Consider the following 6,843-nt stretch of genomic DNA (forward strand, 5'->3'; position numbering starts at 1 on the left):
CCCTGGTTGATGTACGTTAAGTCAGTCTGAGGGCAGATCACAATGGTCACCCCTTGCGTGCACACACACAGCTTGTGGATTCTCTTTGCCCATTTTAGGGAAGAGGAAACCGAGGCTCGGAGTACTTGCTAATTCTCTTGGGCACCATGCACCTAGTGAGAACCAGGGCTGAGGAACTCTGACTTGCAGCCCAGGACAGTTTCCATCCTACCCTTTAATCCCACAGACATCAAAGTATCTGCCAAACCAGATCTTGGAGAAACGATTTCAAAATGTTTTCTTAGAGGAATCTGCAGAAACGTGTTAAGCAGTCTCTGTCCATCTCAAAGCCCAGTAGAATCGTCCCATCCTCAAAACTATGTGCTTGGATTCAGATGTGCATAGGTGGGAGCCAACCTCATGGTTTTGACCCAAATGGCGGATCTGGTGACTAAGACGAGACATCATTTGAATAGTCATACATTTGAGTATTTTAATCAAGCGAAAGTGCAAATGGAAGGTTTTCAGTCTTTCTGTTTGTCATTTATGGCGACGGACTGTGGTAAGGAGAGAAAGCTTCTGAGCAGGAGTCTGCCTTGGGTCACCAGACAGGATGGCAAGGTCAAGCTGTCCTGGTTAAAGTTAAAAATTCGTTACCTTTCCCCATGATACGATTGAATAAGCACATTAACAGTTTATAAAAGAGGTTGTGAAACCTTCTAGGGAAAAAGCCATTAAGTAACCAGTTTAGGGGAGAGACTTCCTTGCCCCACATCTCAGTAGGGGGCTGAACTGCTTGACTTGACGGGGAAGGCTCATTCCTGTTTCATATCTATTATTATTTCTCCGGAAGGGCTTATCTTTTATTGCCAATAACACTTCGCTCCGAGCTTTCTCTGCTCTGTCCTCTCAATTTACGTCACCACCCACACCCAGAGCCATTATAAATATCTACTGAACACCGGGCACTAATCTTTAGTAAGCAGAAACAGCAATGTCTTTTCTGCCTACCAACGGACTCATAAATCTTGAAACGTCATTATGCCAAGGTTTACTGGGTGTTGTTGTTATGGCTGAATATCTAGCTGAACCTTACCTGACAAAATTCATGTAGGCATCAACTATAACCATAACTTCCAAAGTGAGTGTTTTGTGAGGTGTATTGAAGGGCAATGAGAAGCGTTTATGATGGTAACAGCCCTACTATCTTAATAGAGATGGTCTTTGTATTTAGAATTAAAAACATGGTCGGTAGAATGCCACTCATTTTTTTTTTTCTAAATATGTTTCAACTACTGTAAGCAGACAGTACTGTAAGATTGTTTTAAATTGCTTTAAATCTTTAATTTTAAATTGTGTTAAATCTTTAAAAAGATTTAAATTGTTTTAAATATCCTGCTTTTTATTGTAATTGTCATCCTTAACTGTGTATTAGCTTGCTGGACAAAATCGCTCTACGGTTTAAGTGATAGGCAGAATGTGACGTTCTACCAAGAGAGGGAATGGAAATGAACTTTTCTAACAAAAAGATGGTCTTCAAATGAGAGGTCTTTTTAAAAATGCAAATAATCTGGGGGTGTCGGGTTGGCTCAGTCGGTTGAGCAGCCAACTCTTGGTTTCGGTTCAAGTCATGATCTCACAGTTTCATGAGTTTAGTGCGAGCCCCGCGTCGGGCTCTGCAGTGAGAGCACAGACCCTGCTTGGGATCCTCCCTCTCTCTCCCTCTCTCTCTACCCTTCTCCTGCTAATGTTGTCTCTGTCTCTCTCAAAATAAAGAAACTTAAAAAAAATTTTTTAAGGGGCACCTGGGTGGCTCAGCTGGTTAAGTACCCGTCTTTGGCTCAGGTCATGATCTCATGGTTCGTGGGTTCGAGCCCCACATCGGGCTCTGTGCTGACAGCTTGGAGCCTGGAGCCTGCTTTGGATTCTGTGTCTCCCTCTCTCTGCCCTCCCCTGCTCGTGCTCAAAAATAAATAAACATTACAAAGAAAATTAAAAAAAAAATTTTAAACGCAAATAATTCTGTCTTCTGTATTTTCCCAGAGGCAATGCAGGTGGCTGTGAGTCCTAGTTCCACAGTAACAAGGAGACTTTGGCTAAGTTATTTAATCCCTATGTATCTTAGTTTCTTCATATATATGGTGGCCATATCAAAAGAAGTTAATTCAGAGAGTTGGTGAAGATCACACAGGTTATTTACCTCATTTGTAACTCAGTAAACATTCAACATGGTGTAGCTCTCATAGTCTGTTACTAATAGTTAATGTTTATTGAGGGCCTAACTTGTATGAGGTCCCATCACAAGTGCTTGACTCCTCTTAATGATACTGTAAAAACCCTATGTAAATTTAAAAAAATAAAAAATTTTAAAAAAGCTGATCTTGTTCTAAAAAGAAAAAAAAACTTATGTAATTGGTACTATTATCTCCATTTTACAGATGAGGGAAACGCACAGAAATTTTCAGCGCAATATCCAATATCACACCATGGCTAAGTGATAGGACTGGGTTTTGGCCCCAGAAAGCTTGGTCCCAAACCCATTTTAAATTAACTAGTATAATACACAATAGTACCTCTCGAGTCAATGTAATTAACTCATGGCAGGTCAGTGATAGAGAAAATTGTTAGAAAAAATTCAAAGCAATGGACAATGGATGTTTCCAATCAAAATACATCCACTGGGGTCTGGAGTTTTTTGCACATGTAGAAAATGTCAGTGGAAAAATTAACTAAAATGATTGATAATGAGGCATTACCTTATCTCTCCAGGTACTCCTGAAAGAAAAGAGAGAAAAAGAATTCCAAACCTTGGGATGTAAAGAGGCAAGTCAAGAATATATAGAAAATGTCAATACATATTTGCAAATGATATATGCAATAAGGGGTTAATATCAAAAATATATAAATTACTTCTACAACTCAACACCACAAAAACCCAATCTAGTTAAAAAATAGGAAGAAGAGGGGTGCCTGGGTGGCTCAGTCGGTTGAGAGTCCGGCTTTGGCTCAGGTCATGATCTCGCGGTCCGTGAGTTCGAGCCCGGCATTGGGCTCTGTGCTGACGGCTCACAGCCTGGAGCCTGTTTCGGATTCCGTGTCCCCCTCTCTCTCTGCCCCTCCCCCACTCATGCTCTGTCTCTCTCTGTCTCAGAAATAAATAAACATTTAAAAAAATTGAAAATATAGGAAGAAGAACTGAGTAGACATTCCTCTAAAGAAGACAGACAGGTGGCCAACAGACACATGAAACGATGTTCAATGTCACTAATCAGCAGGAAAATGGAAATGAAAACCACAAGGAGCTATCACCTCACATCTGTTAGAATGGCTAAAATAAAAAAGATGAGAAACAAGAAGGGTTGGCAAGGACATGGAGAAAAAAGATCCCTCGTCCACTATCGGTGGGGATGTAAACCGGTGCAGCCACTGAAAACAGTAGGGAGGTTCCTCAAAAAATGAAAAATAGAACTCTCCGGTGATCCAATAATTCCACTATTGGGTATTTACCCAGGGAAAATGAAAACACTAACTTGAAAAGATATATGCACCCCTATGTCTATTGCAGCATTATACGATAGGCACTCAAAGTGTCGAACAATAGACAAATGGATGAGGAAAAGGTGGTATATATAACGGAGTATTACACAGCCACGAAAAAGATGAGATCATGCCATTTGAAACCGCATGGATGGACCGAGAGGGTATTATACTAACTGAAATAAGACTGAGAAAGACCTACATCATATAATTCCACTCTTAAAAGGAATCTTGAAAGAAAATAAATAAACCAAAAGCAGAATCAGAACTATAAGTACAGAGAACAAACTGATGGTTGCCAGAGCGGAGGAGAGTGGGGGTTGGGCAAAATAGGTGACGGGGAGAAGGAGACACAAGACTCCAGTTACAGAGTGAGTAAGTCATGGGATAAAAAGCAGAGTAGAAGGAATACAGTCAATGATACTGCAAGGAGACAGATGGTAACCAAACTTGTGGGTGAACACAGCATAATGCAGAGACTTGGCAAATTACTAAGTTGTACCCCTGAAACTAACACAACATCGTGTGTCAAATATACTTTAATAAAAAAAAAATAAGATAAGATTTCCTTTTTAAAAAAGAAAACAGGGGCGCCTGGGTGGCTCGGTCGGTTAAGCGTCCGACTTCGGCTCAGGTCATGATCTCGCGGTCCACGCGGGGTTCGAGCCCCGTGTGGGGCTCTGTGCTGACAGCTCAGAGCCTGGAGCCTGTTTCAGATTCTGTGTCTCCCTCTCTCTCTGACCCTCCCCCGTTCATGCTCTGTCTCTCTCTGTCTCAAAAATAAATAAACGTTAAAAAAAATTAAAAAAAAAAAGAAAATATACAAATAGCCAACCAACATGTGAAAAAAATGTCCATCTTGGTCGTAATAGAGGTAACAGTAGTCGCCAGTGTGTGCCATCGTGTGGCGGGCAGAGCGGCAAGAGGAACAGATTCAAGCAGGCTTCTGCAGAGCAATATGACAAACTATATCAAAAGTCTTAGCCCCAGACACCATCCTGCGCCCACACGTGTGTGCCCCTAATGTCAGCTGGTCCCCCCCCCCCCAGACCCCTTGGGCGCCAACCCGAGTCCCCATTTCCGCTCCAACAAGATGAAAGAAACTCTCACGAACCGGGAGAAACTCGCCAACCTGCGAGCACAAGGGTGCATTGGTGGGAAAGGAACTGCTGGCCCAAAGGAGAAGGTGGTTTGCAGGCGATAAAAAACAAACAAACAAAACCTCAGTTCACCTTAAAGAAGTTAGGGCTGAACAAGATCTCCGGTATTGAAGAAGTGAGTGTGTTCCCAAACCGAGGAACAGCCATCTACCTTCGCAACCCTACAGTCCAGGTCTCCCCGGCAGCGAGCACTTTCACCATCACAGGCTATGGGGAGACCGAGCAGGTGACAGAAACGCTACCCAGGATCTTAAACCATCGCGGTGCAGTGGGTCTGACTAGTTTGAGAAGTGGGTCTGACCGAGCTCTGCCCATGCAACCTGTGGCTGGAAAAGCAGCACTGGCTACCGAAGAGGGTGAAGATGAAGTTCCAGATGTTGTGGAGAATTTTGATGCCGCTGAAGAAACCACGGGGAGCTGCTATTTTATATTAGGATTGCTTTTTAAAACGTTGTTTATGGATCTCATACGATCTAGATCGCTAGCATGTTTAAGCCCAAGCCCCTTGGGCCTGGGCTTTGCAGTTTTTGCTTAGACACAATTCATTCTTTGCAGCTAATTAAGCTACAGAAGTCAGGGAATAAAGTGTGAAACAAGGTTAAAAAAAAAAAAAAAAAGAAGACTTAAGCAAGCACGTCCCCTACCCAGCAATTCTACCCTTAGGAGTTTATGTCATACAAAGAAATGAATAAGTGTATTCATTTAAACATTATTTATAATAAAAATTTGGAATCAACCTATGACAGTAAACAGTTAATCAAAAAAAAAAAATAAGAAGAAAGAAAAAAATTTACTTCATCTGTGAAAAAGAAGGAATTTAATAAATTCCCGATCTCCATTATCTGGAAATTATGTTACAGAAGTCCATAAGCATGCATATGAAAAGACTCAAAGAACATACTATAGGTTAGCAGTCATAATTTCAAAGGTGTAGCGCTAAAAGCAAATTTCGCTTTAGTTTCTTTGTGTTTTCCAGACTTTCTGCATTAAGTACCTCACATTAAGGAAAAATAAGAGCTTTGCAATAAATAGAAATAAATACTTGTATCAGTGCGAAAAAAAAAATTCAGGTCCATATTATACAAGATTCTAAACTACAAGTGACAGAAAACCCAGATCAAACTGTCTTGACAAGAAGGAAGTTATTGCTTTACATGCCTCAGGTATGGCTGGATCCAGGCCTCAGGCAAAGTTGTTTAGGACTTGGTCTGTCTCTCACCATCTCTTTATCCTTTGTCTTTCTTTTTTCCCTATTGTTTTATTTTCAGGAATGTTCTTTCCATGCACAAAGTTCATGGTGCAAATATGCCCATCGAGATGTTTACATCCGCAAATTCTCCAACTGCCATTTTTATAAGAGTTAAAATGAAAGTCCTGGATCTGATTTTCCTTGGCCATCTTGGGATAGTTTACTGATCCCCGATCCAATCAAACAGTCACATGAATGGAATGCCCTGACTGGTCATGCCTGGGTTACATGTCTACTGTGGGAGCCAGGAGGTGGGGTCGGCTAGGGTGGCAGGGAGTGAGAGTGGGGCAAGGGTGGTTTCCTAAGACACAATGAGGTTCCATGTAGAAAAGGAAGAGTGGAGGATGCTGGTGAGTTAAAAACCATCGTAACAGACACATGAAAACGCATTCACGGGGAGATTTCAGTTTCTTTAGATGCTGGCTAGGCACGGCCAGGAAGAGCATTAGCGGCTTTGAATCACTTGGGTCTCGTGTTTGCACTTGACAGAGAATTCAAGCGGACGCGGCGTAAGCAACGGTGAGAATTTATTGACTTACACAACTGAAAAGTCCAGAGGTAGGGCTGGCTTCAAGGAAGTCTAAGCCACCCAAGGATCTGGCTCTTCTAGTCTCCCTAGTTTTAAACCGGTGACAGTATTATCTCCAGATTCCACGCAAAGGCTCCTGGCAGCTCCAGGCTCTGTCCCCAGGCTAGCGGATTGCTCTGGCAGCTCCACACCTCGTATCCTCACGCCTCAGCAGGTGTGAGCCAGGGACAGAGAATCTGTAGTATTTCCCGCACAAGTCCTGTGAGCGTCACTTCTCTCACTGGCCCAAACTGGAAGAGTTCGAGAAGGTTTGGTGTTAATTCTTTCAATGGTTTGCAGAATTCACCAGTGAAGCCGCCTGGTCCTGGATTCTTCTTTGTCGGGAGGTT

The 6,843-nt window shown here is 42.3% G+C and overlaps 1 pseudogene; it reads left to right on the plus strand.

Moving 5' to 3' along the window:
* The first annotated feature begins 4,609 nt into the window (after positions 1-4,609).
* Positions 4,610-5,211, plus strand: LOC102958764 (annotated as a pseudogene).
* The last annotated feature ends 1,632 nt before the right edge of the window (positions 5,212-6,843 follow it).

The sequence above is a fragment of the Panthera tigris genome, chromosome B1, assembly GCF_018350195.1.
Source record: "Panthera tigris isolate Pti1 chromosome B1, P.tigris_Pti1_mat1.1, whole genome shotgun sequence".
NCBI lineage: Eukaryota > Metazoa > Chordata > Mammalia > Carnivora > Felidae > Panthera > Panthera tigris.